Source organism: Lissotriton vulgaris, chromosome 10 (assembly GCF_964263255.1).
Source record: "Lissotriton vulgaris chromosome 10, aLisVul1.2, whole genome shotgun sequence".
In the NCBI taxonomy this organism is placed as follows: Eukaryota; Metazoa; Chordata; class Amphibia; order Caudata; family Salamandridae; genus Lissotriton; species Lissotriton vulgaris.
Window position 1 is genome coordinate 662,712,742 of NC_141698.1, and position 23,588 is coordinate 662,736,329.

The window sequence follows — 23,588 nt, forward strand, 5'->3', positions numbered from 1 at the left end:
TTCCAGGTGGGTGTTATAAAAGCATCCCCGATTATGGGCTGGTGGGGGAGAAGTCTATGGTGAATGGAAGACTTTCACAGTCTGGTATGGGGTTGGGGGTGCTGCGACACCCATAATAGTCTTTATAGATGACTGCTAAACCACCTCCCCTTCCCGTTGTGCGGTCTCCACGTAGTATTTGATACCCATGGGGAAGGGCTTGGATGATGTGAGGTTCTGACTCTGCATGGAGCCACGTCTGTCAGAAATAAAACGTCTGGGTTTAACTCTTCTAAAAACATGGAGATTTCTAAGGAATGTTTAGGGAATGACCTTCAATTTAGAAGGTACATGCTTTGCTGTGTTTTTTTGGCTGAAGCAGTGGGGTGGAGTTGAAACCCGCAATGTGAGCAGGTGGTATGTTGGTCTGCTAGGTTCCAGGAAGAGTCGCAAGAAGCGAGAGCGCGAGAGCAGTTACCCTTAACTTGAGTAAAGAGTTGGGGCTGTACCTCAATGTGGGAAGGGAGACGGATAGGAGTCGTGGCCTCTGGCCCCGACCGGCCGCAGACGGGCTTGCCTTTGGCGTGCCCACTGCACGGGTCCGCTGCACGAAGCGTATGGCATCTGGTGTCTATGTGGCGCTTAGCAGTATGGTCAGCCAATCCCCTCTAGCCCAGAAGTGCTTTGATGTGCCGCGCCTCCCACCACGTCATCCTCAAATACATCCTATTGATTGCTAGGGAATTGATTTGCCCTCATGTCAGATGACATCTATCTGTAGCTTTATGATGTCAGAGCACGACTTGATGAATTGTCCTGGGAGAGGAGGACAAACAGGAGGATGAGATATCAGCAGTCAATTACTTGGTTACTATTTGTAGTTATGAGTGGAAGGTAAGTAGAAGGTGTAATGGGAATGTTCACTGAACTAGTCAGAACATTTGGACCTTTTTCAATGTAGGTTGTTGATGCAAAATACCAGAGTATCCTCAACAAAACTATCTGGATTATCAGAGTTTCACATACAGAGTACAGTAGAACAGGTTAAATGAGCTTCTCTCCATGAAGTACCCTAATTACGAACTTAAGACAAAAAAAATCCAGCCTCAAAGGCAGCAATTTCTTCTGATGACAAATTCCTGGCACAACTATCTAAAGCAGGCTTTGTCAGCCTTGAAGGGAGTCAAAGTCTAGGGTGAACTGGCATGAGCATTATAAAGTGATTCATTAAACTATCATATGGAAAGAAATTCTCTTCACACGGAGGACTCCACAATAAAGTATTGAGGACCTACAAGTGCTATGAACCTCTTTTACTGACAAACATGATTGAATGTGAATTTGACTTACCATATAAATTGATGAATAGAATGCAGAATGCTTATAAACTTTTTTTCTCAGCAATGCAGAGAATGTTCTTGTGCAACACTGCCAGTCATTCAAAAGAAAATGCTTTATAGTTCAATTAATAATCTTTACAACAGAGAAACACTCATAATAAAATACTATATAAAAGGAAAATATTGCAAAAGTTACAATATTTAATGGTACATAGTTACATGAAGCCTACAGGATACTGGATTTAATTTTTCCTAATGGGATGCGTCTTCTGTATGAAATGTTTGCAGAGAAACACAGGAAAGCTTCATTAATAAAATGGAGATCCTTTCCATTTAAAACACAGTAATAAATGAACGAAGCACCAGTCCAAAAAAAGAAGGCTGACTATCAGTTCTGCTCACTTTGGAGTTCTGTTTGATAGAAGGATAGTCCCTGCATAGAGAAAAAAACCTAAAATCACGACAGAATTCCGAGCCATGAAATTAAGTGAGCAGTCAATATGCTGCTCATGGCTGCTAGCAAATTGATCCAGAAAGAAGAGTACAACTAACTGCACATTGAGTAGGGGGCAACCCGGTGGATTTGGTTACTGACACTCCCACTGCTTTAGACTTTTTGCTGCTCATGTGACAAACTTAGTGAACCGGATGTTGAGCATTGGGTTCATAGCTGCTAGAATGGCTTGATGGCAAGAGCGAACACAAAGTTTGTTTCATTCACCCTGTAGCAGCATCTTTCGGTCATTGAGTAGGGCAGGGCAGACACACGCCACATGGTCAATCGACTATGGGATGCACCTGTACCATCTGCACATTGTATTCTTGTTTGAGCGGCGCCAGTCTGGTAGGTGGTTCAGAGAAGGCCATTCACCAAGCCAGAGTGCAAAAAATCTTTTCCCCCCATACTACTGCATTAGTGCATGATAGATATAGCAATGAGGTCCCTGGCTTAAACCCAGATATATCTGTCCAGGCAGGTTTGCTTTTTGCCAGTTGTGCCCTATCATAGTGAAAAGACCAGGACCGGATTTATTTTTTTTAATGAAAATTTTGAGCCTACTGGGATGGGTTAATTCTCCAGATTTCTTTTGCATCCAGCATTTGCAGTTCGAGTTCTAGGTGGCGGCAGTGTTTTTGTCCCAGTTGGCTGGTGGATATTTCTTGCCACAGCATAGCCTCTAGGCTTCCTTAACTTGAGATACAGTGTTTATTGCACAGCTTGATAAAAGCAGCACCCCCAACCCCTAGATGGTCTAAAAGGCAGACCTTAAGTCTTATTTGAGCTGGTGAAGAAGCTTTTTTAGTAAACTCCATTCTCGCTTAAAGATTCTTGTTATCTTGTTCACCAGGCAGGAGTCTTTCCACAGCATAATCTCCTGGACATAACATAAATAATTGAAGGTTTTTAGCTTTCATAACTTTTAGTAGAGGAGACAAACCTGGTCTGGATAACTGCCTTGCAAGCTTTGTTGGTGCTACCTCTATTGACAGAGCCTTTACACCAATCACTTCCTTCTGTTTAGAAATAGTACCCCTCCAGTCCATATTAACTCCCAGATATTTGTAAATGTCTGTGTTCTCAATGGTTTTACCTTTGAATTGTCAACCTCCACCCTGCAGCTTTCTTTTTCTGAAAGCAATGGTCTTAGTCTATGATGGATTTAATTCCAGCTCGTTGGAGGTTGTGTAGAAGATCAGGTGGTCAAGGAACCTCTGAAAGCCGACCCTTGTATGTCTAAGCAAGATGAGGTAGTCTACATATAGCAGGTCACGGACACGGGTACCGCCAAGTTTGGGAGGGTGGGAATCATCATCAAGTAACTGTGGTAGATCGGAGATGAAAAGATTAAAAAGAAGGGGTGCCAGCATGTACCCTGGTTTTACACCACAGGACCTTTATATTTTCCAGTTTTATATGGATCCAGGTGTTGGAGTGAAGCTAGATTATGGCCTTCAGGAAAAGAGGGCAGGAGGCATCCCCCATTTCTGCAATTTAAACCATAGAAGATTCCTGGGCTTGCGGTCGAACGCCGCCTTGAGGTGGACAAAGTGGCAGTGCAGTGGCAGTCTTGAAACCGATGCTTTCTCTGTCAATATTGATGAGGCGAGCAGGTTTGTTGTGGTTCCTGATTTTGCCACAAAGTTAGTATGATTGAAAAGTAAAAGGTGATTTTCTGTGGCTCATGACGACAGGTCTTCAAGCAACAGGCTAGCAGAATATCTGGATTCAATGTCCCAAACAGCAATCATCGTGTAATTTTTGGGGTCAGATCTCATGCCCCCTTTGAAGATTGGATGGATGATGGCTTCACGCCAGGACTCTGGAATATGGATGACTGGACTAACAATAGAGATGTTTGGCCCACAACTCGATATCCACCTTGTACAGAGCCTGAGGCAGGCTGTTTGGCCCAGTGGTTCCATCAGACTGGCCATTGGTTATAATTCGTGCCAGTCAAGTCATCAGTACTTCAGGTGTCTGATGCCTGAAACAGAAGCTCTTCTTGCTGAAATGGAGTTTCTCTATTGGATGCGACTTGTGTCTGGGTGGCCTTCTATTAGTTGCTCTGATGTGCCAGAGCTCGTTGTGCCCAAGGGGAGCTGCGTATGGTTTGTGGTGGGCGAAAGGGCGGATGGAATAAGTTTAGCAGCTCTCTTCATTTTGGTCACTTTGAAATGATTTGTTAACAATACCAATTCATTTTCGCAAATGTTAGCGCTGCTTTGCCTTCTTGAGCCTTGAGACCAGAATACCTTTGGATTGGGTGTTTTGCTTGAGTAAACTAATTTTGTCCAAAACCGGTCAGAACCTTTTTGTTTATCTTGGAATATTGCTTGCCTGAATGGTTTCTGGGCTTGCTTGTAGTTGGAGTACAGCTGTACATCCCCCGGGCGCTTCCGAGGATGCCTTATAGCCAAGTTATGTAAGGTTTATAGTTGCTTGGTCTCTGCAAAGATGAATAATTGATTCCAGTTTGTAGTTTTTCGTGTCATGAACAGGAATTTATTGAGTAGTTGACTTGAGACCCCCCCCATGCTACAGTGGGCAAAATATCAACAGGCCTCCTTGCACCTACCAGGCCTCTACACTTTGACAGATTCCTCCATACGGACGATCATGATAATTTTAACCTTTTCAGGTTCTCTGTATTCATTCCACTATTTGTTAAACTTGTTGTGTGTTGAGCAAAGCTGGACAGGGTAAATACTTGGGGGAAATGGTCACTCTCTCCTCGTGCCACAATAGTATAATTTTCTATCAAGGCGAACATTTTGTTGTTGTTACATAAGGTGTAGTGTAAGAACGATGGAGTGTATCCATTTGTTCTTGTCCAGGTTGGGGGATTAGCTAGGGAGAAACGGCCATTCAGCGTTGTATAACCCAAATTGCTAAATTGCAGGACCATGTATTCTCCTAGTTTGCTATTTCGGTTAGCGGTGGACTTTATCTGATCCATAATATATCGTTTATCCCCCGGGTCAAAATCGTTGAGCTCTCCTGGGGCATCTTGAAAGAGGTGTGTGTTGAATTCACCTGTAATTAAACAAGGTATGCTTCCATGTACACTTGTTAAGCTAGTATAAACAAAGGGAGAGCGAGGAAATAGCAGGGTACGTTCTTTTCTCTGAAGTAAATAACCAAACAATAGGGACAAACCCTGCAGGGAAACCAGACTCACAGCATCAGAGTGCCAGGAAGTCAGGCAAAAGCCATTAGGTTATTAAAAAGAACCCTCACCCACAAACCTAGTTGGTGGCATGCTTCATCATCGGGTTCCCAGCTAGGCTGCCGAGTGCAACACAGGTGGGCTTTGACACCGGATTACATCAGAGCGGTGGATTTTGTGAAGGGAGTGAGATTGATGTGCAAGTAAAATTGCCTCTAGGATCCTCCTTCAAAGTAGTTCTGCTTTATCACTGAGGTCCAAGCGCAAGATAAAAAAGGCAAAATGGATATTGTTAAGACTAACTTGATCGGGAATATCCTAGTGGTGGTCTGCATTGTTTCACCCGGTCAATGACACTTAATAGGCTTTCTTCAGGACCAAAGGGGGAAGAGAGGCAAGTGACCGGCCTCGTGAGATATCAGCACATACACTAAAATGTGCTGTGAGTGCGGGGGTAATGCCATACTTTCGGTTCACACAGACACGTTTAAATCTGTAAAACAAAGCAAAATATAAAAACGTTCATAGTAAGTGTGCCATAAGTAGGTGCTAGAACTTTAACTGGTCAGCAGGCTTCTAGACCTCAATAGCTTTGTTTCATCATTCCTATAACTCCATGGCAAAGTATAGTGCACTGTGTGGTCAAAGGACCATTCAAGTGGATTCCTAATAACAAGCTCTAAAGCGAGCAAGTGTAATCATTTGTCACTGCAAATATATATACACAAAGTTTATAGAAGACCTATTAAAAACAAAGTGAATCACATGCACAGGTAAAATGACATTGTGTGCCTTTTAAAGGCAATAAAGCAAGCCACCGCTTCCAGTTCCCAGGATGCTTGTTTCCGGTCCAGGGAGGACCTGGCTTGGCAGTTCAGTCTGGACTGTTCCCATGAGGCACAGGGTCAAGACTGATTTGCTGGGCTGGCATGGTGAGCAAAGGAACAATGGATTTAACTCAGATCTCTTGACAGGGGTGAATGTATGATTTATTCAGCATTCCGTCCATCATTTGTTTGCGTAGCGCCTTTCACCCTCAGTGGGAAGGGTATGACCAGACATGGGTCCCTTGCTCACTGTGCCACTGGATTCAAGCTAGCCTGGCTGATGAAGGGTAATACCCAGAACCCGGTCCCAGAATGCTTGTTTCCGGTCCAGGTGGGACCTGGCTTGGCAGTTCGGTCTGGACTGTTCCCATGAGGCACAGGGTCAAGACTGATTTGCATATGGCTGGGTCTAAACTGGGGTGGCATGGTGAGCAAAAGAACGATGAATTTAACCCAGATCTCGACTGGGGGTGAATGTATGATTTATTCAGCATTCCATCCAATATTTGCTTGTGTAGCACTTGTTATAACTGAGCACAAGAATTTAAGAAAACACACAGAGTGGGGGTTATGAGACAAGATTGCTACATCAGCTGAGATGTAGAAAGTCCATCTGTGTATGCGAATGTATGGGGTCCACTACTAATCTCAGATCTTTGATATATAATCATTTAGTTTTGGTAAAAGGGGAGGGTGGGTTTAGGCTACCCTGTCTTTTAACATGAAATAGCTTTTTAGGATATATGGTTTTTTTGACCCTGCCAAAAGTATTTTTGGTATGCATTTGTATTCTAATTTTGTATAAATACTACAGTTTAAGGCACAATAGTTTAAATAAATATTCTAAGCTTCCTTTGTTTCTTATTGCGGATGGACAAGAGTGAGAGAGGGAAAGTGTGTCCCCTATTACTGCGATCCCTGAGAGGGTCGAGAGGGTTGTGTTCTGGGGTGCCAATTCCCTTGGTTCTCTGTTAAGGTTAAGAGGGCAAGTGAGGTACTGAAGCTTGTAGGACTCAGGCTCATGGACACTGAGCTGGTATGGTGACTTAGTCCCTACGTGCCGATGTTCTATGTCCCAAGCATAGTTCTGTTCCCAAGCAGAATTCCTGCAACACTGTGCCACCAACGTTTTGGTCAAGTTCTTGCTTGCGGGACCCCCCCCCCCCCCGAGTAGTAGTTGTCCACAATACCTTTGTATTGGAGACATCCGTGGTGTTGGGGATCCTCCACAGATTTTAAGAAGCTCCTACTTCTGTTGATTTTTGACGCTTTAATATTAAAAGCTTTTATACCCGGTTTGTGCTAAGCTTTGAATCCGTTAAATTTGCTTATGGCTCAACCTATTGAGATTGCGGGCAACTACCAACCAGCAGTATATGCCCATTTACAACGATATGGAGTCGCTAATGAGGGGGCTTCTGTAATTATTGTAGTTTAAGCAGATGCATCCTTCCGCTTTGAAGTTTCTTATTCTTGGGTCACATGTCCGGCTGTGGACACTAACACTTTTCATGTATTCTTAATACCCACGCACCTGCAGCATAACAACCTTAATCTCTTGTGGAAATTCCTCTTACAGTATGGGAGCACCGGACTTGATTTAAATGGCACCCTTCCCCATGTGGCTGGACCAGTTCGAACGAGTCCTCTCATTAAGGATGGCTGGATATAAACCATATCTAGTTTCATGTAATTTGAATCTGGTACAAATCCATGCTTTGTAGAATTGTTCTTGTCGTCCTATGCAAGCTTAATCCCAGTTGACCGCAGCACCTGTAATAGGTCCTGTAATTGTATCTTTAGTTATGGGTAAACAGTCCACTAATCATGAGGAAATACCATTTTGGATAACCCCCCCGCCCCCCAAAAAAACCACAAAAAATACCTGATCAACTTGAAGCTGTATTTCCTCTTGCGGGGTCACAGGAAAAGCACATCATTTTAGCTATGTGCTTACCCACTGGACTGGTACCCACTATAGCTGACCACAACACCTACAGGACTATTTTTGCCACATTCTAAACTCTTTACTAAGGAACTCCCTCTTTGGAAGTTCTACCTAATGTCCTTAAATACAGAATGAGCATGGCTCAGGTCCTGCTGTTGATTTGGGGATAAAACTTAAGGGTAATTTTCTCATCGTCTCTGAAATTATTCTTTCCAATGTTAGGTGAATCAGAGTCTTTCACTATATAACAACGACTTGCTGCTTTGGCAGTAGCTGACCGCGAGTTGCCAGTTCACCATTGCTAATGTATATACACATTTACGGTGCAATAGTTCATCAGACCTTCAGTTCCACCACTTGGCAAGCCTACCTCAGAAAAGGATGCCAGGCCGCCCAGTGAGTTTGCTAAACAAAACTATGGGAAAATACTTAACAGAATGGTAGACAACATAGAGGTTCTCCACCCCAGAGTCCTTTGAAAGAAATTTTGAGTTTTTATGATAGCACTAAAATAAAGACACCAGACAGGTATCGGGCATCTGATACACAGTCTCCTCTTCCCTTTCAGAAATCTTCTGATCAACAACACGACAGAGAAGGGCGAGCTGACTGCAGAGAAGAAGACTATGTGAAACCAAAAGGAGAGAGACAATGCTCATCTGACGTGAGAATAAAGAAAGACAAGCCTCCTCCATAGAAGAAAGTTGCAGCTCTAACTGCTAAATATGCCACTGACAGTGAAAACCCTCCTCCTGAACAGAAGTTGGGCAGTGACTCTCCAAAACAGTGCGGCAGTAGTCACCTTAGTATGCCAGACACTCTGCCAGTTTCTGGTAGTGAAAGCTACTAACACTTATTATGGTTAAAACCGCAGACAGCCACGTAGTCCCTCAGGACAGACTATATCACTTGGATATTCAAATTAAAAGTGATGTTAAATGCACTATTAAAGTGGTATTTTGGGGCAACTTGACTAAGTCTTATGACATACTTTAGTGGAGGTTGATTGGTCCCCACCTTTTATTCTTGCATCCCCCCAGAGTGAGGATGTTATTCTAAGAATCAAGAAAGGGCTAACGTCCCTAATAAAAAAGGAGAGGTAGGGTCTCTCAAGTGGTGGAGAGTGCCTGGACTGGAGTTATGGATGGGGACAGTCAACAGGACTGCTTTATGTTGCCCTGACACATCCCCTGGAAGAGGTCATTGTAATATCTTTCTATCTCTCATTTTCCCTTCTCCCTCCTTTCTCTCTACTGCCCTTTGCCTTTCTTCTCTTTCTATTCTTTCCCTCTCATGATATCTTCTAGAACCCTTCTATGCTCTGACTATTCTGTCTTTGACTTGGGGCTGTACTGATGTCTTCGCTGTGGGTCCTATTACATTTGAATCCTGTTTGATTCCTGAAACTGAATAAAGAAATAACAAGACTTCAACTTCAGTCTGGCTCACGTTCTGTTCTGGGGTAAAGAGAGAGGAAAGAGTTTCGTCTTCCAACTGCCATCTGCCACCCAGCTGCAATTCCTGTGACACCAGCGATTTTACACCCTATCGATTTTCCAGACTTTGCCACATGTTTCCATAAGAACTCACGCACTCAGGTGTGTTTATTTATTTTTTTTTATTTATACGTCTTCCTTCACAAGTGGAGAAGTGTGGCTCACTGGTTAGAGGAGGCATACCCTGAAGCAGAGGGTCAGCCTGGGACCAGGGTTCAATTCCCGACTCGGCAGGGTCTTGAGTCAATATGTCCATGGACTCGATAATTCTCGCTTCGGTGCCTACTTGAATCATGAGTTCACACTCTGCAGCTCTGGGCAATAGCTTGCTTAATCTCCACGACGGCCCCTCGCGGCAGGATGCCTGGCTTTCACCCTGCTGGATGCACTGTTGGGTTATCTCGCAGGGGAATACCAGGACGGGTTCCCTAAGCAAGCGCCGAGATGCCTCCGGGTAGTCGTGCGCTATATAAGCACGTAATTTACAAGTCTCTACCGTTTTTTCCTGCTTGCTCAAGCCAGAGCATTTTTCAATATCCTGCTCCTGAGTTACTTATGACGCTTCAGTCTTTGTCGTCAGCATCTCATAGGCAACCAAGGCAGCCATACATCTCCAAGACTGGCATCCAGCACAGTGCCTCTCCTTGACAACCAGAGTGGAAGATCGTATAGAGAGTGACCACTACCCCTTCTGTCTGACGCTTTGTGCTTCCCTTCTTAAGTTAATAGCCCTAGCAGAAAATAGCTCCACATATACCATGACTGAACCTGTGGTGCCAAAAACCCGCAGAGCACTCAAATGGCCGGTAGTATTGGGGAATAAAGCCACAGTTATGAAGATCTACGAGACATACTTAGAAATAGTTTCCCCATACACGTACTTACCAGAAAATGAGATCCCAATCATGCGGATGCATGAAATATGGTAGAGGGGCTTGGACAAATACTAACCAAAGCTTCTAAGCCATATAAAAAGGGGACATTACATCCATTGATAAATGCCCATTCATGGTATAATAAAGAGTGTCGTAATGCTAAGAAAGAATTAATAGAGGCAGTAAAAAGCAATGATATTGTAAATCTAAGGGAGAAAAGAAGGTGTTACAAGGAGGTAGTACTCAAAACAAAGAAATGTTGGGACGAGAACATCTGGTCTGAGTATTCCGCTCCTACAAATGAGACTACTCTCGACAGTGATGATTTAATCCCTAACCCAAGTGAGGCATTTCTTTCGTTTAGCATGTCAGAAACCATGGAGGCAATAAAGGCAATAAAACCTGGTAAGGCACCTGGACCAGACAGGATGCCTGGTGACCCATGGAGACATGAAAAAGAGATATGGGCACCGTACATGAATCTTTTGTGTAATGCTATTGCAATGGGTGCTCCTGTCCCTGAATCATGGCGAGGTGCCGAGATCGTGGCTATTTTTAAGAAAGGGGACCGCATAAATCCTGTACACTATAGACCAATTAGTCTAATCGACGTCTTACAAAAGGTTTTTGCAAGACAAATTTTAAGCAAACTGAACTCTTGGATTTTGGAAAATAGTATTTTAACCAAGTACCAGGCAGGTTTTAGGGGAAAAAATCAGCACACTATCAGGTGTTTAGATTCCTTTGTATTATCTGGAAGTATATCAAAATAAAAAAGGCGCATCTGTACATTGCATTTGTTGACCTCAGGGCAGCTTTTGACCTGGTTCCCAGAAATGCATTGTGGAAAACACTAAGGGACCAGGGCGTCCCGTGGGAAATCTTATTGCAGATTATTAGACTTCACAAGGCTAATTTTGCCAGGGTCAGATGGGGTCCAAGTGGAAAATGGACAGATCGTTTTTATATAAATAGGGGTGTAAGGCAAGGGTGCGTGCTTGCCCCCATACTTTTTTCTTTGTATGTGAATGACATCCCAGAATCCCTCTTGGGCTGCAAACACGATTCTCCCAAGTGGGGGGGGGGGCGGGGTGGGGGGGGGTCCTATGTACCTGCACTCTTGTTTGCAGATGATACGATTTTATTATTCAGACACCCAAAGGCCTTCAAAACTTACTTAATACTTTCAGAACTTACTGTGAAATCAAAGGATTGGAGATTAATTCAGCTAAAACCAAATATATGGCAGTCAATCCACACAAAACTTTTAAGAAAACTTCAACTGTTCTTACAGAAAGGATCGAATATGTGCACAATTTTAATTATTTAGGCATTACTTTAGATACTAAATTAGAGTGGAAACCGCAGTTGGACAAGAGCAACACAGCTCTTATCCAGAATTTAGCTCTGATAGCGAGGACACATAAGATCAGTCAATCAAAAGCTGTTTCCCCAGAATTGGAGTTACATAAACATAAGGCACAATCTGCTTCCCTTTATGGGGCAGAATTATGGGTTACGCGGTGAAACACACATTTATGGCACAAGAGAATATTTTCTTTAGGAAATTATTAAGTATTCCAAAGCGTACCCCTTTACTTCCTGTTCTAATGTACCTACACATCCATCGTACTGATGACCACAGGGCTATGCAGCCACTACTGTTTTTGGTCCGCTTGTGGTCAACAGATGAACTTGCCGATTACAGAGAAGGTTTGCAGAGAATCTTATGAATAAAAAACATCACGAGGCTAGCATGGTTGACTCATAACGAGGAGTGGTTTACCAAGTTGGGGCTGAGACACTTTTGGGAGAACCCAGAAAGCTTGACTTAGAGATCTAAAAAAGTGTTAAAGTTTAGCTACTGGGTGTTTATTCAAACCTCCCGGTTACATAACCCCAAACTAGGCACCCTATCCTTGAGGTATCTTTCTATTAAACCGAACAGTAAATTTGAGTCTTTTATGGATGAAATCCTACCAGGTCCGTCCAAATCTCTATCTAAAATTTCGTTTTGGCATTTTCCAAATTAATGCAAATACTGCAAACTGGGTGGGTAACACAGGAAAGTAAAATGATGGTAGCTTTGAACTTTGTAATGTAGGTGCCAAAGAGAACGAAGTACACATACTATTTTTCTGTTCTGCCTACATCTATGCAAGGAGAAAATGGATTAAACCAATTTGCCACCTTTTGGGGTTTAGACGCAGCAGTGAGGCTGAGAGAATACTGCAAATAGATACTACGCAATCCATTGTCTTCAGCATACGCAGATATCTTTTCAGTGTAGACTTGATTAGAAGGAGAAGGGGTTTCAAATTTTAGTCGCTTTTGTGAACAATCTTGTGTAAAGAGAAGAATAGTAGTTCTTATCTATGTAATGCCAATAGTTTTAAATATATTTTAAAAATGAAATATCAGGAAAATGAAATTGCGTTTAAATGAAATGGTAATGTCGTAATTGTGTTAAAATTATGACTTTTAATGTTGTTTCAATGTTCCTAGACTTTCAAATTGTATTGTTTTAATTATTAGGAAAACGTTTATTGAGACTTCGATTAGTACTTTTAACTACGTTGTAGTGAATAACCGCAGGATTGAAAGATCTGTTTTTTATGATTGTTTTACATTGTATGAAATAGTTTATGGTTTTTATAATTGAAATAAAGATTAATGACGATTATGACGACCAGAGCAGCAAGGCTTTGCTTTCAGAGCAACATTCTAACTTGCCCCTCATTGGGACTCTCCTCTATTATGATGCTGGCTACATTCCTAGCATCCTAAGGAATCTAAGTAATCTCCTTTGAGCATTGTGACACACTCGTTGTTTCACTTTTCCTGGAGCCTGGCTGTGCTATTCATTAATCTACTTTATGTGGCATAAAGTAAATTAACACTCGGCTCTACAGACAGGATTTCCTAGTTTTCTTCAGGCATTTTACACTTATTTTTTGCTAAAGCAGCCTTTGCAGCATTTTCTACTTGCAGTTTCGTACCAATATTATATATATTTTTATATTTTAAGTAGTGTGGGAGTTCCCCTCCAACTATTTTATTTTACTTGTACAACCTTAGTACGGAGGTCAACTTTGTTTTTAGGTGATTGTGGGAGCTCCGCTCCAATCACACTTTCATTTCCTCCTGCTTCTTTTTGCAAGAGCGTCTCTACATTTGTATTCATGTCGTCTACCAACAATGCTTTACATCCTGCTCCATTCCTGCCTAAACCAGGCAAGCTAGAGATTCTTTGGAAACAAGGGATCCATATTTTTGAAAACTCTCTTATTGGTATTGATGGTTTAGAATATTCTCCAGCAAGAAAGAATGCTCTTCAATCATCTTGGTGTTGCTGCACAACATGTTTTTGATAACTTACCTACTTTTTCACAACCTGCTGATGATGGCACTTGGAATGTTTATCTTGAAGCTAAGCTAAGACCTAAAAAACAATTCTCTGAAGAACCAAACGTGCTTTTGGAAAGACAGTTTCTCCAAACGCAAACAAGGCAGCGACGAATCAGTCAAGGAATATGTTGCCGCTCTACGTGACCTTGCTTCTACCTTCAATATTTTGGATTCCACAGACATTTGCTGACAAAGCCTGCTTCCCTCTAAAGCGGGCTTTGTCAGCTTTGGAGGGAGTCAATGTCTATGATTAACTATTATGAACAACATAATGTAATGCATTATTCTAATACTGTGATAAAAAATAATTCACACGGAGACCCCCTATAATTTAGCGAGGATCTTAAGATGCTGTAAACTGATTCTACTTATAAATAACGTGATTGAATGGGAGTTGACTTACCATATAAATTGATAAAAAAAGAATGCTTGTGAACTTTATTTTTTAGGCTCCGCAATGCATAGATACTCTTTTGTGCAACACCGGCACTGCTGGTTATTCAGTATATAGTGCAGATGTAAAAGCCCATTGTTAGTATATCTACTAAAATCAGGAATTGGAATGTTTTCAAACAAACGCAATACAATCAAAAACTGTATTTCAATACATTTTTAACATAATTACTATGTTGTCTGAAATATTGCGATTGCCAACCGCTTATTAGAAATTTAAATATCAGTTTGTGTTTTCCACCTATCGTACATCTCATCTCTTAATCCCATGCCTTATTTGCTAGCACTCTTTACTCAACTCGACCACTGCGCCTCCAGCCTGGTCGCCCCCTCTGCCTACCTGCTGCCCGCTGCCTACCTGTATTTACTGCCGATGCCCCAGCCGCCGCAGGGCCGCCCACCAAGCCTCTGCCTACCTGTATTTACTGCCGCTGCCCCAGCCGCCGCAGGGCCGCCCACCAAGCCCGACATCCATTTTCCCGCCGCTGCCAGCCCACGGCCCGCCCCCCCGCCAGCCGATTGGTCAGCCCGCTCCCGCCTCCCCGCAGACCCTCCCTACCGGCTCCCTTCTTAAAGGGGACCCAGACCCTTCCAAGGAAGCGACCACTGCGCCTCCGGCCTGGTCGCCCCCTCTGCCTACCTGCTGCCCCTGACGTCGCCTTCCTCACGGAAACCTGGATGAACGACTCCTCAGCGCCCGACATCGCCATCGCCATCCCAGAGGGCTACAAGATCACCCGAAGAGACCGCGACAACCAGACTGGAGGAGGCATCGCCATCATCTACAGGGACACCATCCGCATCAAGACCAACACCGATGACACCCTGACAACCGCCGAACACCTGCACTTCCAGATCCACACGGACCCCAAAACCACCCTCAGAGGCACCCTGATCTACCGACCCCCGGGACCACGCACACAATTCAGCGAGGACATCGCCGACTTAATCAGCCCGCATGCCCTCCCCTCCGCTGACTACATCCTCCTGGGGGACATCAACTTCCATCTGGAGAACAACAACGACCGCAACACCATCACCCTGCTCGACAACCTCGCCAACCTCGGTCTCAAGCAGCTGGTGTCCACCCCCACCCACCTCGCCGGACACACACTAGACGCCGTCTTCTCATCCAGCGAAGACATCGCCTTCAGCCACGCCACCAGACTCCACTGGACTGACCACAGCTGCGTCCACTTCACCTTCAAAAGAACGACGATCCACCACCACCAGCAACAGGTTGCTCGAAGAAGCTGGAACAAGATCACAGCCGACCAGCTCGCCGCTTCCCTGAGCCAGCACCCTCCCGCCAGCTCAGCGAACCCCAGCCAGGCCGCCGACAACCTCACGAAGTAGATCAGCAACTGCGCAGACGAACTCGCCCCACTGAGGACCCCGCCCAGCAGACCCGGCAGCAAGAAGGCCCCATGGTTCACCGACGAACTCAAGAGCTCCAAGAAAAACTGCAGAGCCCTCGAGAAAGCCTGGAGAAGGGAACCAACACCGGACAACATGACCACCCTCAAGCTTGCCACCCGGAAGCACCACCAACTGATCCGTGCCACCAAGAAAACTGCATTCAAGGACCGGCTGGACAACAACGCACACAACTGCAAGGAACTCTTCAACATCGTGAAAGAGCTCTCCAACCCCAACGCTGGAAACAACGACATCACCCCATCGCAAGACCTCTGCAACTCCCTCGCCTCCTACTTCCACAACAAGATCGCGGACATACACAACAGCTTCAGCACTCAACCGACGCACGCCACGACCGAACCACCGCCCCCCACCACCACCCTCCGCGCCTGGACTCCGATCAGCACCGAAGACACCGTCCGCATGATGAACTCCATCCACTCCGGATCTCCAACCGACCCCTGCCCTCACCACGTCTTCAACAAGGCCGACGCTGTCATCGCACCCCACCTGCGGGACATCATCAACACCTCCTTCGACACCGCCACCTTCCCGGAGAGCTGGAAGCACGCCGATCTCAGCGCCCTACTCAAGAAACCTACAGCGGACCCCACCGAACTCAAGAATTACCGCCCCATCTCGCTCCTTCCGTTTCCAGCCAAAGTCATCGAGAAGACCGTCAACAAACAGCTGGCCGCCTTCCTCGAGACGAATGGATCCCTCGACCCCTCACAGTCTGGCTTCCGAGCCAACCACAGCACCGAGACCGCCCTCATCGCTGCCACCGATGACATCCGAGCCCTGATGGACAACGGAGAAACAGCAGCCCTCATCCTCCTAGACCTCTCCGCGGCATTCGACACTGTCTGCCACCGCACCCTAGTGCAGCGCCTCAGCAACGTTGGAATCCAGGAGAAGGCACTGGAATGGATCATCTCCTTCCTCGACGGAAGAACACAGAGAGTCCGTCTACCACCGTACAAGTCAGAGGCCACCGAAGTCATCTGCGGCGTCCCTCAAGGATCCTCGCTGAGCCCCACCCTCTTCAACGTCTACATGAGCCCCCTCGCGGCCATCGCACGCCAACACAACCTCAACATCTCCTACGCTGACGACACCCAGCTGATCCTCTCCCTGACCAACGACCCCGCCGCCGCCAGAGCCGACCTTCACGAAGGGATGAAAGACGTAGCCGAGTGGATGACAACCAGCCGCCTGAAACTGAACTCAGACAAGACGGAAGTCCTCATCCTGGGCTCCTCGTCCTCCGCCTGGGACGACTCCTGGTGTCCCCCCGCCCTGGGCACCGCACCCAAACCGACAGACTACGCACGCAACCTGGGCTTCATCCTGGACTCCTCCCTCGCCATGACCAGACAAGTCAACGCCGTCTCCGCGTCCTGCTTTAACATCCTGCGCATGCTACGGAAGATCTTCCGGTGGATCCCCACCGAGACCAGGAAGACTGTCACCCAGGCCCTCGTCACCAGCCGACTGGACTACGGCAACGCCCTCTACGCCGGAACCACCGCCAAGCTCCAGAAGAGACTCCAGCGGATCCAGAAAGCCTCAGCCAGACTCATCCTCGACATCCCCTGACGCAGCCACATCTCCGGACATCTGAGAGACCTGCACTGGCTCCCCGTCAACAAGAGAATCATCTTCCGTCTCCTCATCCACGCACACAAAGCCCTACACGACCAAGGCCCGAGCTACCTCAACAACCGCCTCAACTTCTACGCTCCCAAACGCCACCTCCGATCGACCAACCACGCCCTCGCCGCCGTCCCACGCATCCAAAGAGCGACAACAGGAGGAAGGTCCTTCTCCTACCTGGCCGCCAGGACCTGGAACTCCCTCCCGACCGACCTGCGCCTGACCCAAGACCACCTCTCCTTCAGGAAGAAGCTCAAGACCTGGCTGTTCGAGCAGTAGCAGCACCCCTCCCCCCCCCCCCCCCCCCCCCAAGCGCCTTGAGACCCTCCGGGTAAGTAGTGCGCTCTACAAATGTCTTTGATTGATTGATTGAACTCTATCATCTCAATTAGGAGATAGATTATAAGATCTTATTGCCAGCCAAGTGAAAGTGTATGCTTTTCACTGTAATTCTTTTGGCATATGGTACACAAATAGCAATAAATCAGAGGATAAGTTGAGAGAGGAAGGTTATACTGCACTTAGTGGGAATAATCAAGATTATGAATAACACAGTCTAACATCTTCATTTTTACAAATTCCTAGCATTTAAACAAATATTAAGTCAAGAGCATTATGATCAACCACACCTTCATACAAATGTATAATTCTCAAATAATACCCAAATTTGTTTGATCTCACCACCCTAGTCTTCAGTTGGGCATTCCGTCTACACTGCTACTCATTCCAATACCAAGATAAATATTTCCTATTGCTTGTTAGGCAATTGATTGGCCCTCATGTCAGATGACATGCTACTGCTACTATAGAATTATAATGGCACCACTTGGCTAATTGTCCTGAGTGAAGATGACACACAGGAGGATGAGCTACAAGTAATTAAGTACTAGTGTACTATCTGTAATTATGTCAAGACGCGGAGGACAGTTTTGTTCAGTAAATCCTGTATTGCCACTACTGAGCATCATCTTCAAAGGTTATAGAACTTATAATTGTTAAACATTCCCAACAGAATTTACCTCCGAGCAACCAATCCTCCTCCTCCTTTTAATGCTGCTGCTCACTCAAATAAGTTCATACGTGCTGTGTGCTCATTTGTGTTTGAATGCACACGTTTAATGAATTATGTTTCTGTGTGCTATGACTGGAACGAATTATTGTTTTTAGGGTCTGTATTTCGTTCGAACAGAATTTTACAGGTATGTGTTTAATAAAGAGAAGTTAAAAACTGCTGGGTTTTCTGCCTCTTTGGTAAGGCTAATTCCTATCAGATTTTTGGTTTGGTGTGCGTCTTAAGCAGGAATACGCTAGCTTTGTTGCTGAACAAGAGTTCAGACAGGCTTTGTGCTTTTGCCATCTGGGCACAAAGATAGTAACCACGTTTGGCTAATGCCAGGATTTTTGGTGGAAGGTCAAAAATGTAGGGTTTCTGTGAGCATTTAGTCTGTTTTTTCAAATTCATGTAGTTCTTTGAAAAGGTTACTTGCACGCAAGCCATTCAGCAAGGCTCTGGTAGTGAGTTATCAGTGTGCATCGCGTGGGGCTCCGTGCAATGCACGCACATGGTGTTTTCCTTCAAATGTATTATCCTCGTGCTGTTCACGTTCATGTTGTTTCTTAAATGCATTGTTCTCGTGCGGTGTGCGCACTCAGCGGTAGGCCTTCAACGTCTGTTCAGTCACCATTAGGCTTTCTGCTGGCTGGACGCATCGCAACCTGGGTGGAGATATTTATCGTAATAAACTTTACATTGGATATACTACTTCTGCTTTATGGACTTTCTTTCTTCATGTAACATCTGGCGACATTAATAATTTTCACCATTTTCACTTCGTGAAGACGTACCTGCCTCCGGTCTCTCTCAAGTTGTCTCCTTTTTAAAGAGCATTCCGGTAGGATTATCTAAGGTACGTACGTTCAAATGGTTGAAGAGGCGTGATAGGTCCGGCATAAAAACCTATTTAAAAGACTTTTGGTCTTATTCTCCCGATTGGCCGTTGGTTTCTTACAGACTATTGGCCGTCAGAATTTTCTTGTGACTCAAACCGTATTTAATTGGATATTGGCTGGTGGCTTTACAGTTTGGATCTAAGAGTTTAATTAACCAACCCGAGTAAAAGTGGATTTCAAATAGTCATTTCAATTGGATGTTGGTTTATGACTGAATTGGTTCCAAGTAATCGTTCTCTCATCTACGTCAATTTGTGTCTTAGACCATTTTTGAAGCAACTCCAGCGGTATATACGCTCACTCTAACTGTGTGCCCCACACTAATCCTTACCGAGGTAATTCTGCGATTTGAAGGTCACAAGCGCGTTACTACAGCGACGCGCACACTTTCATTTTTATTAATATCAGCCGCTCTAGACTTTACCGAGGTGGTTCTTCAATTCAAGTTTCACAAGCGCGTTGCTACAGCGACGCGCACGCTTTCATGTGACCAGCATTCTTCTACACGTTACTACAGTGACGCACTCGTTTGGATTGACTTTATGGAGATTTCATTGCGCATCTATGCAGCGATGCGCACGCTTTAGTTATTTACTAATTACACTTTATTGTGAATTCTAACAGAAACGTTTATGTCTAAGTAAATATCTCAAATTGTTTTATCTGTTTATTTTAAAGTTTTACAACATACAACACAATACAGGTACAGCAAGTTGTTTTAATGTACATTTTTTTAGCAGTGCATATTGATTTTCATAATGTCTATAACTTGTGTTGATACTGTGTCAGCTTGCCTATATAACTCTTGTTCTACATTTCCAGTGATAATTGTGTCATTAGAATTGAGGTGTTTTATTTACACATTGAACTTCACTTCAATTTGTTGATTATGGCTAACATGCAGTTACAACAAATTACACAGCCACCACCATTTTTAAGTAAACCTGGTAGCCCTGACATAATCTGGAAAGAATGGCTTGCACTTTTTGAAAATCATCTTGTAGCTATTGACGCTGCTGCTTACTCTCCTGAATGTAAGTTCGCAATTTTATTTGGGTGTCTTGGTCAAGCTGCTCAAAGGATTTTTAAGAGTGTTACTCCTATTCCCCCTCCTACTTCTCAGTCCGGGGATCAACGTTGGAATGTCTATCAAGAAGCAGTCGCACGTTTAAAAAAGCAGTTCTCAGAGGACCCAAACATTATGTTGGAACGTCACAATTTTTACACTAGGAAGCAGAGAGAGGAGGAGAAAGTTGAAGAGTATATCTCTGCCCTTAGAGTTTTGGCCACAACATGTGATTTTGGTTCATTGTCTGATAACTATATTAGAGACCAGTTTGTTTTTAATTGTTCTTCTAGAAAGATCAAAGAACGTATTTTGGGATGCAAGAATTCTATGTCAGTCCACGGAGGCTCAGATTATGCTTCTCTTCACTTTACTGACATAAACAGCAGCCAATAAGAAACTTTAAACTGGCATGACCCCGGAAGGACAACCCCCTCCAACAGTATGCACCAATCACTATCAAGTCCACTGTATATCTGTCCATGTTTATCAATACGACCTCCTCTTTCTTTGCTGCTGCAGCAGCGAGTTAAGTGCCCTTCTATATTACTTCTTTTCTTGGGGGTAATGTGTGTCGGGGCGGTGATTGTTGACGGCGCGCGCGCGCGCCTGTGATTTGTTGTTACGGAGCGGACCCTCGCTCGTGATTTGTTTTGTATGGTGTATTTTGTAATTGCGCCTTATTTTACAGGGCTTGACCCGTTGCATTGTTTGTGCCCGTGCGGGTGTTTTCTGTCTTCCGCGCGCGATCCGAGGCATGCTGTGCGCTCGGTAGGGGGCGGTGGAGCAGGAGGAGGCAGACGCGAGACGCTCGCGCTCAGGAGGCAGTCGAGCCCGGCCCCACACGCAACGCGCATGCGCGAAGAGCCGGCTTTCGTTTTCCTCACATTACCGGCTCCTCACGCAGCGCGCGTTTGTAGACTGCATAAGTCCTGGCCTCATCAGAACGCTAAACGGAGCGTATCCGTATTAGAGCTCTGCTCTAGGGGAGCTTGGTGTGCAAAAAGGGGGTCTCCTTCCACCTCGATCTTAGCCTCACAGAGTGGTGATTATTTCCGACTACAGTGTGTGTGTGTGTATTTGAGGCACCCCTGGGCTGCTCCCCCCCTGTTGAAGTTCCTCCACACCTCCCTGCTTTAGCGCTATGGCGTACTACGCCGAGGAGGATACCCAATGGGCAGATTATAATGAATACGATGAGTATGAGCCACAGGAAGAGCAATTGGAGGAAAATTTGGTTGAGGCTCTGGATACCCATGTCCAGGGGTCGGTGAATAAGGCATTGATCAAGGCTCTCAAGCCTTTTACTCACACCCTTCAGAAGTATGGCAAGAGGAAGTTTAAGTCAGCCCGGCAGAGTGATACCTCTCCTCAAGCCTCGGCCCAGGTGTTAGCACAGATGGCCAGGAATGTGATGAAGGATCATGGCTCAATGGTTATGGATACGTCTGGGGATTCGTCCCCCTCCCCACCTGTCACTTCTGATTCTGAGGTGGACTCGGTGATGTCCAGAAAGAGATCGAAGAAGGTGAAACGCACCGCCTATAAGGCTGATGATAGTCAGGCGCCGAAGAATCTTCTGTTTGATCCAAACAACATTGTACACCCTAGATCCACGGAATGGGTGCCGTGCCCGGAGGTGGCGCATTATGTGGGTAATAACCTGCGACAGGGTTTCGACAATAGTGTCAGGGCCACGCTCAGATCTGAATGTCCCAGGCCATCCTTGACAGGGAAGGTGGCTGATACACCGGACTTGGACCCCACAATGGCGGCCTTTATGAGAAAGTTTGCGAAAGATCCGAAAAAAGGATTAGATAGGGCCTGGCGAGGGTGTCAGGACAAAATGTTGGACGTAGCTGGACCCCTCACAAAGATTCTGGACGCAGCTGTCAAGGCAAAGGATAGGAAGGTGCCACTGGATGTGTCAGAGATCCTTGAATGGGCACAACGTGCCATGTGCTTTTTAGGGAACGCAAATGTGGCCTTGTCTACGGAGCGGCGACGCTCCTTTCTTATGAGAATCGACTCCCAGCTGGCGGAAATGGCCCCTACCGAACCTGGTTCCCTCGCCAATGGTATGCTCTTTGGAGACAAATTTGTTAGAGAAATGGGCAAGTACGTTGCCACCTTCTCCGCGCTGGACCGGGCGCAATCAAATATCAAGAAGGTTTTCCACACTGGTGTTTTTGATAGGGCCGGACGCCCACGAGGTCGAGGGTCCGGCCGAGGTTATGCACAGACCTCACGTGGAGCAGATCAGAGAGGCAGAGGCAACAGACGCTCCAACTTCTACCCCTCCCGCGATAGAGGAGGCAGGGGCAAAGGACAGAGAGGATCCTATCGTGGCCAGCAGAATGGTTCTGGAGACAACTCCTACTCAGGTACGACTTTTGTGTCCGTCGGAACATATGGTGGGAGGCAGACTGTCTCTTTTTCTCCACAGGTGGCGCACGCTCACGAGCGACCCTTGGGTGTTGCAGACAGTACAGGGGTTTCACATAGAGTTCTATGCCTCCCCGAGCCAACGGCGGAGACCAAATGCCCTGCATTTTTCCCAGACAGAGCAGAGTTTCATCGACGCAGAGATATGCTCCTTACTCCAGAAGGGCGCGATTGTGGAAGCCATTCCACACGACCTGGGCTTCGTGAGCACTGTCTTCGTGGTCCCCAAAAAGGACCAGGGGTATCGGCTAGTGTTGAACCTCAGGGAATTCAACGGCTGGGTGGTGTATCGACACTTCAAAATGGAAGGTATACACCTGCTACGCGACATCCTCCTAGAGCAAGATTGGATGGTACGCCTGGACTTAAAAGACGCCTACCTGGCGGTGTCCATTTATCCCCCTCACCGGCGTTTTCTACAGTTTCAGTGGCGCGACCAGTGGTTCGAGTTTTCGGCCATGCCCTTTGGGCTGTCGTCCGCCCCATGGTGTTTCACCAAGTTGATGAGACCCGTGGTACAGAACTTGAGGGAACGGGGCGTTCGCCTCATCATTTACCTCGACGACATACTGATTTTAGGTCGGTCGCCGGAGATGGTATCTCTCCATCTGTCCTGGACGATTCAACTTCTTCAGGACTTGGGTTTCCTTCTGAATTTGCAGAAGTCCATCTTGCAACCTTCTCAGGTGATGGAATTCCTGGGTTTCCAGGTCGACTCTGTGGAAGCTCAACTACTCTTGCCCCTCAAGAAGAGGGTGGCTATCAGGAAGGAGTTGAGGAGAGCGCTTGCCTCTCCGACAATCTCCTTGAGGATTTTGGCGCGTCTGGTCGGACTTCTAGCGTCATCGATCCAGGCGATATTTCCGGGCCCTTTACATTACAGGGCCTTGCAGCGTTTGAAGGCATTGCACTTGCGCAAGGGTCTGACTTACGCTCAACACGTTTCCCTTTCGCCAGAGGCTCGTACGGAGATGAACTGGTGGTTAGAGCATATGGATGCGTGGAATGGCAGAGCCATTTTCGCGGCCACCCCGGAAGTGGTGATAGAGTCGGATGCC

General features: G+C 45.8%; 1 protein-coding gene across 1 annotated transcript in view; it reads right to left on the reverse strand.

Moving 5' to 3' along the window:
* The window catches only part of LOC147688656 (uncharacterized), an 88,585-nt gene extending 70,412 nt beyond the window's left edge, over window positions 1-18,173 (reverse strand). Inside the window, exon 1 of the mRNA XM_086939960.1 lies at window positions 18,089-18,173. The gene's annotated coding sequence lies outside the window, so the exon portion shown is untranslated. The remainder of the gene's footprint in view (window positions 1-18,088) is intronic.
* Between the last annotated feature and the right edge of the window lie 5,415 nt (window positions 18,174-23,588).